The 12,884-nt window shown below is 34.8% G+C and overlaps 1 protein-coding gene across 15 annotated transcripts in view; it reads left to right on the plus strand.

Annotated features, from left to right (window-relative positions):
* LOC144315690 (uncharacterized) overlaps nucleotides 1–12,672 on the plus strand; it is a 317,078-nt gene extending 304,406 nt beyond the window's left edge. For 7 of the 15 annotated variants that reach the window (XR_013381480.1, XR_013381479.1, XR_013381484.1 and 4 more), the window contains one exon: nucleotides 12,462–12,667. The gene's annotated coding sequence lies outside the window, so the exon portion shown is untranslated. Of the gene's footprint in view, nucleotides 1–12,461 lie in introns of all 15 variants that reach the window. The other 8 variants (XR_013381482.1, XR_013381486.1, XR_013381464.1 and 5 more) reach the window with 4 other exon arrangements.
* Nucleotides 12,673–12,884: the final 212 nt, after the last annotated feature.

The following is a 12,884-nucleotide window of genomic DNA, read 5'->3' on the forward strand; positions in this document are numbered from 1 at the left end:
GAGAAAACTATCTGATACTTGGGTGGGTAGGTGGGTTAGGAAGGACACTAGCAAATATTAGAAGGAATAGTACGCACAGCTCACTCAGGGCCAGAAATACTTTTTGTTCCCAAGCTAGCCAGAAATACCCAATAATTCAAGGGGCACTAAGCAGGAAACTCATAAGATCTTGACTCAGTAGCACAGAATAAATTGGTCCTGAACTAAATGTTGTTATAGTCTTTCCTAATAAAGCTTAAAAATAAAACTTGAAAGTTTCTAGCAGTTTTCAAGAAATTTAATTGCATCTCAAAACAAAGTTCAATAAAATTTATAGGATTACAAAAAATATCCAGCATCCAGGAAAAAAAAATTATAGTGTCTGACATCTACTCAAAAAATTATTAGGCATGGAAAGAACAGAAAAATACTAGTCATAGTCAGGGGGATAAAACAATCAAAAGTGACCCAGATGTAAGAATTAGCAGACAGAGACATTAAAAATTATTATTACTATATTCCACATGTTCAATAAACTAGAAGAAAGATTAATCATGTTAAATAAAAACATATAAGATATGAAAAACTTCCAAATAAAAAAACTAGAGACATGAAAACTACATAGTCTAATTTTATGTCATGAAAAATATACTGAATGGGATAAATTATGTATTTGATAAAGATAACAATTCATAAAGATAATTAATTTTAAATTAATTAGATTAGACATTGCCAAAGAAGAGATTAGTGAATTAAGGAATAGCAAAGGAAAATATAAAAATGAAATAGAGAAGGAAAAGTGGTCCTCAGGGCACCTGGGTAGTAGCTCAGTCAGTTAAACGTTTGCCTTCAGCTCAGGTCATGATCTCTGGGTCCTGGGATCCAGCCCCACATAGGCTTCCTATTCAGCAGGAAGTCTGCTTCTATCTCTCTTCTGCTCTCTCTCTCAAATAAATAGATACAATCTTTAAAAAAAAAAAGAAAGAAAGAAAAATGATCCTCCTCGAAAAAGAACATAGCATTAGTGAATGGTGGCATAACACTAAGTGGCTAGTATACATGCAATTAGAGTTCTTGGAGAAGAAGTTATGGGATTCCCCCCCTCAAAAAAAATTGAACAAATAATGGCCACTTTTCCCCAAATTTGATGAAAACTATAAAGCTCAGATCCAAGAAGCTCAAGTATAAGAAACATTTAAAAAACTACACCAAGACACATCAAAATCATATCAACCATGACATAATCATTATAACAATGATAAAAAAGAAAACCTTAAAATCTTCAGAAAAAAACCCAAAGCAATGCAAACACAAAAATAAAGATAAGGATGACATCAGAGTCCTCACCAGAAAGAATTCAAGAGAGATGACAGTAGAGTAGCATCTTTCAAGTAGTTAAAAAACAAAAACAAAAACAAAACTCTAACCTAAAATTCTATACCCATAGAAGACACTTTTTCAAAGTAAAAGCAAAATAAAGGCTTTTTTTCAGAAACTGAAAATCTTAAAGAATTTGACAGCAGACCTACATTGCAATAAAAAAAATTGATGCCAGATAGAAATACAGATCTATACAAGGAAAGCTCCATATGTATTTTACATGTGTAAATATATAATATTTTTCTTGTTTTTAAAAATATGTTCAAATAAAATTTATGTTTAAATAAAGATAATAGCAATATAGTGTGAGACTTTGTCATACACATAATTAAAACATGCAATAACAAATACATAAAACCTGAGAGAGGAGAAATAAAAATAAACTATTGTAAAGTTCCTATACTATACATAAAATAGTATAATATTAAAAGAAGATAGTTTATGATAAATAATAAAATAATAAAACAATGAGTTATTGCATATGAAACCAATGAATGAGATGAAAGATAATTAGTTTTTAAATTATTAATTAACCCAAAAAATTTCAGATAAAGAAGGAAAGTTAATGAAAAGGAGAAAAAGAAAAAGTAACAGGTGAGATAAATAGAAGACAAATAAGATTGTAGGTTAAACCCAACCATATCTATAGCTAACACTAAACACAAATGATTTAAACATTATAACTAAAAGCTAGAATTTTTTAAGTTTAGGGCAGCCTGGGTAGCTCAGGAATTTAGCACCACCTTCAGCCCAGAGCCCAATCCTGGAGACCTGGGATGGAGTCTCACGGCTCACTGCATGGAGCCTGCTTCTCCCTCTGCCTGTGTCTCTGCCTCTCTCTGTGTCTCTCATGAATAAATAAATTAAATCTTTAAAAAAAAAGAATTTTTCAGGTTTAAAAAAACAAAAATGAAACACGTCTATTCAAAAGAAACACATTTTAAATATAAAAACACAAATAGGTTAGAGAGTAAAAGGATGGAAATACATACATCATGCTACCACTATCCCAAAGAAAGATGACAAGGTCATATTGATATCAAAGAAAGTAGGTTTCATAGTAAAGACTATTATCAGAAATAAAGATGACCATACCATAATGAAGTGGTCAATTAATCAAGAAGACATAGCAACTGTAAATATTATGAATTTCAAAACATAATAAAATTGAAATTGAATAAAAATTCAACATTTTATTTTATACATATTTTTAAAGTATATATCAAACATTTCCCAAGATAGGCCATATTCTGGGCCATAAAACAAGTCTCAATAAATTTAAAGGTTTCATTTCACAAAAAAACACTGTTTGACCATAAGGAAATAATTTGAACTCAGAAAGATATTTAGAATGTTATCTAATATTTGAAAATTAATTAGCAGACTTTAAATAACACAAGGAGAAAAAAAGAAATGAGAATATATTTTAGACTAAAGGAAATAAAGACATAACATGAAAATTTGTGGAATGCTGCTAAAGAAGTACTTAGAAGCTTATAGCACTATTATAGCTGTATATTAGAAAAGAAGTAAGGATTCAGATTAATGACCTCAGCTTCCACTCTAAAGAAATAGAAAAAATAATGGAAGCCAATTAAAAGGAAAGAGAAAAAGAGAAAAAATTCAATGAGAGGAGAAGCTGTATCTTTGAGAAGATAAGTAAAATTGATAAACCTCTAGGTAGACTGATGAGGGGGAAAAAAGTTACAAATTACTAAAAAATGACTAAAATTACTAAAAAAAAGTCACAAATTACTAAAATCAGGAATGTGAGAGATGACAGGTACTAAAAATGTTAAATGATAATGAAGAAACATTAAGAACAACTGTATGCAAATAAAGTTGATAACTGAAATGAAATGGATGCATTCCTTTAAAGATGCAAAGTACCAAACCTGATTAACTAAAGAAGAAATAGAAAATTTGAATAGGCACATATTTATCAAATAAATTATATTTGCAGTTTAAATCTCTACACTGAAGGAACTCAAAGCATTTGTGACTTCACAGGTCAATTTTACCAAGTAGTTATGGCAAAAATAGCAGTTTTACCCCAAATTATTAAGAAAATGTAAAAAAATAGAATCCTTCATAACTCATTTTATGAAGCCAAGTTTTGCCTGATAAAATGGATAAAGACATAAGTTAAAGAAAACTAAATGATGTCCCTTATGAATATAAATACAAAAATCATTCAGAAAATTTTGAAATTGATTGAGCAACCTGGGTGGCTCAGTAGGTTAAGCATTTGCCTTTGGCTCAGATCATAATCTCAGGGTCCTGGGATCTAGCCTGATATTGGCCTTCCTGTTCAGTGGGGAGTCTCTCTCTGCCCCCACCCATGTCTTGCTCTTTCTCTCTCTCTCTCTTAATTAAATAAAATCTTTTAAAAAAAGAAAATTTAAAATTGAATTCAACAATATATAAAATTGTTACATATTGTATTATTATAACTAATATAATATGTAAAAATATATATAACATAAAACATATAAAAAGGGTAATATATCATGACACAAGTGGAATTTCTCCCAGGAATGCACATTTAGTTTTAAGAATTTAATTAATCAATGTAACACCATGTTTACAAAATAATAAAGAAAACATGATCATCTTTATAAAGAATAAGTATTTGACAAAATTCAACATCCATTTTTGATTAAAAGCTCTCAGAAAACTAAGAAGAGAATTTTCTTGGTTTGGTAAAAGCATCTGTGAAAAACTCACAGACAACATCATATTTAGTAGTAAAATATGAATGTTTACCTCAAAGATTAGAAACAAGGCAAAAAGTCCCCCATCACTATTCTTTTTTTTTTTTTTTTTTGATTTTATTTATTTATTCATGAGAGACACAGAAAGAGAGAGAGAGAGAATGAGTGAGGCAGAGACACAGGCACAGGGAGAAGCAGGCTCCATGCAGAGAGCCCGACATGGGACTCGATTCCGGGACTCCAGGATCAGGCCCTGGGCCTAAGGCAGTGCTAAACCGCTGAGCCACCTGGGCTGTTCACTACCTCTTTTTTTTTTTTTTTTTTTTTTAAGATTTTATTTGGGGGATACCTGGGTGGCTCAGTGGTTTAGCATCTGCCTGCAGCCTAGGGTGCAATCCTGGAGTTCCGGAATGGAGTCCCATGTCGGGCTCCCGGCATGGAGCCTGCTTTTCCTCCTCCTGTGTCTCTGCCTCTGTGTGTGTGTGTGTGTGTGTCTATAATAAATAAATAAATAAATAAATAAATAAATAAATAAATAAATAAATCTTTAAAAAAAAATGGATTTTAAGTGCTCTCTTCATCCAACATGGCTCTTGAATTCACAACCCTGAGGTCAAGAGTCGACTGCTCCACTGACTGAGCTACCTAGGCACTCCTTATCACTACTGTTCAACTTTGCACAGGGAAGTCCCAGCCAGTGCAATAAGGTGAGGAAAAGAAATAAATGACATCCAATTTGGAAAATAAAAACTAAAACTGTTTATTTGTAGACATGATTATCTGTGTTCAAAATCTGATGAAATTTATAAAAGAAGTTACTAGAACTAGTGAGTTTAGCAATGTTGAAAGATACAAGGTCAACAATATACAAAAATCAATTGTTTTTCTTAAAAAAAAAAAAAAAAAAAGATTTGGGCAGCCCTGGTAGCGCAGCGGTTTGGCGCCGCCTGCAGCCTGGGGTGTGATCCTGGAGACCTGGGATCGAGTCCCACGTCGGGCTCCCTGCATGGAGCCTGCTTCTCCCTCTCCCTCTGCCTGTGTCTCTGCCTCTCTCTCTCTCTGTGTCTATGAATAAATAAATAAGATCCTTTAAAAAATAAATAAATAAAAATAAAAAATAAAAAAAAATATTTTTTTTTTCATGAGAGACACGTAGAGAGAGGCAAAGACAAAGGCGAGAAGGAGAAGCAGGCTCCCCATGGGGAGCCAGATGCGGGACTCAATCCAGGACCCTGGGATCCTGTCCTGAGCTGGAGGCAGATGCTCAACAACTGAGCCACCCAGGCGCATCCCCAATTGTTTTTCTATAAAACAGCAAGGAATACTCAGAAATTGAAATTTTGTAAATACCCCTTTAAAAAGAGAAAGTATCAAAATATCAATTACTTAGAGTTAAAGCTGAAAAAACATGTGCAAGGCTTGTGAACTAAAAACTACAAAATATGGCAGACAAAAATATAAAAATGTAAATAATGAGGAGATATATGGTGTTTACGGCTTAGAAGATACAATATTGTATGATGACATTCTTCTCAGATTAATTTTTAGATTTAATACAGTCTCAATATCCTGCCCCACTGTGATGTAGAAACTGATAAGCAGATTCTAAAATTTATTTAGAAATGCAAAGGACTTAGGATAGAGCCCAAACAACCTTGGTTATAAATATTACTGTAAAGCTATAAATATCAGACCTGTGTGGTATTGTCATAAAGACAGACAAATGGATCAACAAAGCAGAATACAGCATCTAGAAATAGATTAACATATAAACAACCTATTTTTAAGCAAATTTGAAGGTTATTCAATGGAGAAAGGATAATCTTTGCTGAAACAATTCGATATCCATATGCGAAAGGAAAAATTGAAGTCAACCCTCACACCATACACAAAAATTAACTCAAAATGAATCATTAAACTAAATGACCTATAACTAAAATTCCTATAGAAGGAAACAGGAGAAAATCGCTCTGAGTTTATGTTAAAAATTACTTAGGGTGAAAGATTTATGCAATCTGAAGAGAAACCACAATGAAATACCACCTCACACCAGTGAGAATGGTGAAAATTAACAAGACAGGAAACAACAAATGTTGGAGAGGATGTGGAGTAAGGGCAACCCTCTTGCACTGTTGGTGGGAATGTGAACTGGTGCAGCCACTCTGGAAAACTGTGTGGAGGTTCCTCAAAGAGTTAAAAATAGAGCTACTCTGCGACCCAGCAATTGCACTGCTGGGGATTTACCCCAAAGATACAGATGCAGTGAAACGCCGGGACACCTGCACCCCGATATTTATAGCAGCAATGGCCACAATAGCTAAACTGTGGAAGGAGCCTCGGTGTCCATGGAAAGATGAATGGATAAAGATTTGGTCTATGTATACAATGGAATATTCCCCAGCCATCAGAAACGACAAATACCCACCATTTGCTTCAACGTGGATGGAACTGGAGGGTATTATGCTGAGTGAAGTAAGTCAATGGGAGAAGGACAAACATTATATGGTCTCATTCATTTGGGGAATATAAAAAATAGTGAAAGGGATTAAAGGGAAAAGGAGAAAAAAAATGAATGGGAAATATCAGAAAGGGAGACAGAACATGAGAGACTCCTAACTCTGGGAAACGAACTAGGGGTGGTGGAAAGGGAGGTGAGCGGAGGGTTGGGGTGACTGGGTGACGGGCACTTAGGAGGGCACTTGATGGGATGAGCACTGGGTGATATGCTATATGTTGGCAAATTGAACTCCAATAAAAATAAAAAATAGTTACTTAGGGGCACCCGGGTGGCTCAGTAGGTTAAGCAGCTGCCTTCAGCTCAGATCATGATTTCCAAGTCCTAGGATGGAGCCCTGCTTATGGCTTCCTGCTCAGGGGGTGTCTACTTCTCCCTCTGTCCCTCCCCATTACTCACACATGCTCTCTCTTTCTCTCTCTCAAATAAATAAATAACCTTTAAAAAGACTATGTAGATACATCACAGAAAGTGCAATATGTTAAAGGTAAATTTTATAAAGTCAACCTTATCAAAATTAAATTTTTCCCACTTTGAAAGGCACTTAAAATTAAAAGGAAAGCCACAAGCTGGGAGAAATTAGATGTAGAGTGTATTTTAAAAACACTTTTAAATCTCAAAGATAAGAAAATAAATAATAAGTAAATAGAGCATAATATATAAATAGAGCAGAGATTAGCCACTTCACCAAAATGAATATACAAATGACAAATAATCAAATGAAATGATTCCTAACATCATTCATCATTAGGCAAATCCATATTTAAACCACAATGAGCTAACACTAAACACTTAATTAGAATGCCAGTAATTTAGTACCATATCCAGTGTTAGTTAGGATGTGGATCAACTAGAAGTTTCATGAAGATATTTGCTCCAATATCCACACACCGGAAAGAGGCTCTTTGACCACTCTATATCAACTTATTTTTCATATATGAAATCTTTGGTCTGAAGTTTAGTGACTGACATTCAGGTATCTTCACGAAACCTACTGCATGCTTCCAGATGACCTTTACCTAATGACTCTCTTTGTGCTGCTTCAGTCCTGAACAAGGGGAAAGGAAGTGTTTGGTATTATATTCTGCAGACTTTTGCAGATAAATTAAAATGTAGTTCTCATTTCCAAGGCAAGATTGAGAAAAGATTCTCGACTATTATTTCTGTTAAGGTCTACATATAAATTTAAATACATACTATTTTACATGATAAATGGCTTTTATGTAAGCAGGATTCATGAAGTGATATGCATAACTGTTTGTCACTGACAACCTTAAAGGATGAAGTGTCAAAGTGGCCTGTACTTTTTCAGGTCATATTCTTCAACTTACCCAATTTCAGATGAGTCAGGGTAGTTATCCTTCACATAGGTCTATGAGCCATAGCTGAACATATTACTGTTTCTAATGATTTTTTTATCCTCCTGAGTAACCACTTCTAAACTCCTCCTTGCTCACTTTATGGATTTAAGTCAATGAAAGGTAAGTGATAAGAACTCAGTGGGAATGTAGGGGTGAATCAATTTCAAAGATGGGGTGCAGACTTTGGCCCTGGACCCAGTCAGTTCTTAGTATCCCTATTTCAAAAAGAAAAACACTGAGATGCTTCTGGTTTTCTTGTTTGTTTTGCTGGAACAAGGTGGTTAAGTGACTTCTAGGCTTCTGCTTGAAATTCCCCTGGGAAGCCCCATGACAGTTTAGCAACTCTTGAAGCACCAGCCTGAAAACACAGATCAAATTCAATTTTCATTTTATAAACTCAGAAAAGTTAAGTGACTTATAGATAGTCACATAGCTAGTGGTAATTTTTCTAACAAGTTGTCCTCTATAGCCAATGTCCTCTTAACGTTCAGTGTAATGAATGTACTTTCCATGTAGGCTCTCTAGATTCAGCTCACTTCTCACTGATTCAAAGTAACTCATGCATCAAAATAGGATATACCTACCTCTGTAAAAAAAATAGTCAACAGGCTGCCTGACCTACCAAGTAATTCAGTCTTTAGGGCAGTCTGATATTCTCTCCAGCACCCTGAGTCTTTGTTCAAATGGTATCCCTTAGTTATATCTTATGCCACCCAAAGTTTACCCAGCTGTTGCCCCTCTGAGGTTGAGTTAAAGACTTCTGTCTTGTATACATTAAATGCTCAGATACTGGGATGCCTGGGTGGCTCAGTGGTTGAACATCTGCTTTCGGCTCAGGTCCTGATCCTGGGGTCCTGGGATTGAGTCCCGCATCAGGCTTCTCACAGGGAGTCTGCTTCTCCTTCTGCCTGTGTCTCCGCCTCTCTCTCTCTGAGTCTCTCACGAATAAATAAATAAAAGTTTTTAATAAAATAAATAAATGCTCAAATACTAAATAAGAATAGCAAATATGTCTTGACTGACAGGCCAACTACAACCTATTGAAAGTAACTATGGGGCTGTTTCTTGTTTTTTCTGTTGTTTCTTTTTTTTTAAGGTAACAATTATGAATCAGTATCCAAACTCACAAGAAAAGAGTTTCATGATGGATTAACAAAATATCCTATGACCTCTAGACAGTTATATTTTGGCACTCATGCAATCTATATGCCCTAGTTTTCCTGAATTTTACGAGAACCCCTAGAAGGCAGAGCATTAATACCATATAACTACCTTTCCTAATTAAGTAACCAGCTCCCTGAATTTTCACAATGACTGTTGGCTCCATACTAGTTATTCTTTTAAGTTTCGTAGTTCTCACTCCTTGCCTCACTCCATTCTCCTTCTATCTTAAATTTCAGGCAAATTGCTGATACCTTTTCCTCTGAGTTGTGGTATATTTAGCTTCTTAATCTGTTGCAGACAGATTGTTCTACCTTGGAAACACAGCATTCAACTATTTTGTGCATTAGAATGACATGTGAACATTTTCCAAAATATGTATTCCCACAGAATCTGACACATTGGGTTTATAATATTGCCTGAGATTGTATGTTTTAGAAGTTGCCTAGGTAAATTAGGGATGTGAAAGAAATAAGAACCATGACCATAAGCCATACTTCTAATTAGATTTCCTCAAACTGAAGTATTTGAAACCTTATAGCTCCCACTGGGGCTGGACAGTTTTGAAACTAGAACAGAGAATATAAACGTTAATGCGTTATCAACCTTCCTAAAAACAATGCTACAAATGTAGTCAAATTCCATTTATACAAACTACTAACAAAAGTAGAGGGACTTTGTGTCATCAGAAATCTGTTCAGATGACAAAATTTGTACTAGGTAAATTTTAAAGGAAATGTGCTCTAGATCTATTGTCTAGAATAACTTTGAAGTTATATGTATAAATGTATGAATATAAATTACTATCATGATATATGCAGAATAATTTGAAAAGACTATTAAAATCTATTAGGCTATTACACCTTCAACAAATATAATTTTAATGAAATAAATAATAGATTTTGACTTCGTAATCATCAGAATATGCTTACTTTGATGAATAACCAAGAATAATTGCAACTGAAAACAGTTCTGGAAAAATAGTCATAGCAGTAGTATAGTAGAACTAGAACCAGTAGTATATGAAACTACATATAGAAACAATATCCAGTGTACTTGAAAATATTAACCCAGAGTGACCATAAAAAATGGTAAGAGAGTGGAAAAACTATAAGCAAAAAAATCCAACGAAAGCAAAAGTCAAATTTTAAAATATTTTAAGAATCATTATTAATGGTAGTAGTAGAATTGCTATTCAGAGCCTATTGAAAAGTGAAATAATGTATAATTATTACATATTCTAATTCTGTCAACCTGATTGCTCCTGATAACCCAAATTCTTTATATGAAAGAAAGAACATGTGGATTAGCAGTTAAGTTAAAAATCCTGTGGTTCTGAACCTGAATTGAAAATATCTATCTCAACTCAAAATACACATATATAGCCTGATTCTTTCCACTCAAAAGACCTAGTAACAATAACCAACCCAGTAACAATGAACTTGCCTAAGTTCTTGAAAATAAATAGAAGACAGAAAGGAAGGAAGAAAAGAAAGAAGGAAAAAAGAGAGGGGGGAATGAGAGAAAAGTTTTTTTGGAGAAATTTTAATGTTCCTTTTTTTTTTTTTTTTAATTAGGCTCCATGCCCATCATGGAGCCCAACATCAAGCCTGAACTCATGACCCTGAAATCAAGAGTCGAATGCTTAACCAACTGAGCCACCCCAAAATATTGCCCCCCAAAATATTTTTAACATAATAATGACAATCATTGCAATCTACTGAAACTCTTCAAATATGTTTAGATCCATGAACTCCTAATGACAGTTTTTAAAATTACCTTATGAGAAAGATAAGGAAGTGAAAAAAAATCAAACATTTATTCTGACTTGTACATGCTTTCCTACATACTTTTCTGGATTGTTCCACCAGGTAATCAAATAGTAGAGGGAGGCAGTGGGGGAAACATTTCCTTATGAAGTTACTGTGACTCATATAGGAAAATTAAAAGGTCATCATTTTGCAACTCCAGTTAGTTACTTGTTGTGGGCATGGATTATAAACATTTTCTAATATCACCAAAAGAGACAGACATTGTATCCTTTCTACAGCCTTGCAGTACACTACCTAAAATTTTGTCAGGGAAACAGCTCCTAAATGCAATTCAGTCTCTGGCCTCTTGTTTTTGCTCACAATTATGCCCAACAAATCTTTTTACCACATAGTACACCAAGGTGAAAGAAGTAAGAAGCCATAAAACAAATTTCTAGTCCTACTCTGTTAGTTTTGGCACATGAGAAATGAAGCATTTGTACTAAATGTTATCTCCTTGTGTTTGTATGTATATATGTGTATTTGTGTGTATGTTCCATTTCTAAAACATTCCAGAATTTTACTGTCTTGTTAGTTTTATTCAAGTATCAGATGAATAATACAAAAATTCCATGTAGACCCCTTTTTATCACATGTTGTACTATCAAAATCATTTCATACATATTATTCCATTTAATCTTCAAATCAATGTTTACAGGCAGATCAGAGCCATCGTGGACTACAAGGCACACTGGGCTTCAGCAGACTGGAGAGTAAACTGAGGAGTTAAGGCTTGAAAATATATGTTTTGGGGATCCCTGGGTGGCTCAGCAGTTTAGCGCCTGCCTTTGGCCCAGAGTGTGATCCTGGAGTCCCAGGATCAAGGCCCACGTCAGGCTCCCCGCACGGAGCCTGCTTTTCCCTCTGCCTATGTCTCTGCCTCTCTCTTTCTCTGTGTCTCTCATAAATAAATAACTAAAATCTTAAAAGAAAAGAAAATACATGTTTTGTTGCTCATTTAGCAAAACAAAAGAAAAATACAATAGGAACTTTTTTCCTATTGCATTTGAAGATTTAACCTGGAGGGAATAAAAACACTTGCCCCCTCTTTAAAAAGGAAATTCTGACATTCAAGTTTCTAATAACCGTAATTATCATTGAGAAAGAACAAAATATTTTTATTTTATTTAGGTTTGTTTGTTTGGTTGATTGATTTTTTCTTTGAAGGATGGCAGGCGTAGGTGCCTTTTAGTGGATTTAAAGTTCAGAATGGGGGAGAAATAGATGCAAGAGTTGGCAGGAAAAGAACTCTGAGGAGAAGAAACAGGGGTACAAGATGCCAGTTGGGTTCGGGGTTTTGGATATCTGGTCTCCATCCCTGAAAGTGACCTCATGGCTCATCCTTGGCTTGAGAAGAGTCAGAGCCAGGACACTTGTGGAAGGAAGGATCTCTATGAAGAGTGCTATCACAATGCCCAGAGGCTGTGTTGGATCAGAGAAAAATCCCTTATTTCTGGCCCAAATTCTCCTGGTCTAAGCGATCTGCAGTTCAGTGGGTAGAAACTTCATTGTATTAATGTTTTAAGGTCTCATTTTCTAGAGGTCTTGGAGTGGAAACACTGCTGTCCATGGGCCTAACCATTTGGCTACTCAATGAGGAAGCTGCCCTGCTGCTTGCTGCATACCCAGATACTTGCAAATCTTCAGGAACTACTCAAGAGGGTGAGTGTTGGAGATGATTACTATGCATATTTATTTTGTGAACAGTAATATGCCACTAGGAAACCTTAAGCTGATAGTAGAGGATAGTATTTAACCTTATAGAACTGGGAGTGGGCAGTGGTGGGCTAAGAAGACGTGAGCTAACTATGGGAGGTCATGTCCTTAGAGAGAATATCAACATTTCAACTACTCTGTTTGAGTTACTTGGACAAGATCCAAGAAGCTTCAGCAAACAAAAACTCTAGTACTGTAGTTAAGTTAGCCTCAAGGCAACTTGCACTTCAAGTATGAGAATATGTAC

This window comes from Canis aureus, chromosome 6 (assembly GCF_053574225.1).
Source record: "Canis aureus isolate CA01 chromosome 6, VMU_Caureus_v.1.0, whole genome shotgun sequence".
Lineage (NCBI taxonomy): Eukaryota > Metazoa > Chordata > Mammalia > Carnivora > Canidae > Canis > Canis aureus.